Source organism: Etheostoma spectabile, chromosome 13 (genome assembly GCF_008692095.1).
Source record: "Etheostoma spectabile isolate EspeVRDwgs_2016 chromosome 13, UIUC_Espe_1.0, whole genome shotgun sequence".
Classification (NCBI taxonomy): domain Eukaryota; kingdom Metazoa; phylum Chordata; class Actinopteri; order Perciformes; family Percidae; genus Etheostoma; species Etheostoma spectabile.
In genome coordinates this window covers 16111278-16111503 of record NC_045745.1, presented here as the reverse complement: position 1 = coordinate 16111503, position 226 = coordinate 16111278, and the positions used below count along the sequence as shown (strand labels likewise).

Genomic DNA, 226 nt, shown 5'->3' with positions numbered 1-226 from the left:
TCAAGCTTCCGTTTTGCTCTCTCAAGGTCCATACGCACTTTCTTCTCTTGTTCTAGGGAGCCTTCCAGCTGTGGGTTGTAATACATAACTTCTTATTTAGTCATTAGTTTACATGTTTCATATAAATAAACGTAATCTTGTAAATTCTCACATCATCCACTTGCTGCTCCAGCTTAGCCTTGGCTTTGGTCAGAGTGTTGACTTTGTCTTCTTCACTCTGCAGATC

General features: G+C 40.3%; 1 pseudogene; it reads right to left on the bottom strand.

Moving 5' to 3' along the window:
- Window positions 1-226, bottom strand: part of LOC116700869 (myosin-7-like) — a 25812-nt pseudogene that overhangs the window by 16143 nt on the left and 9443 nt on the right.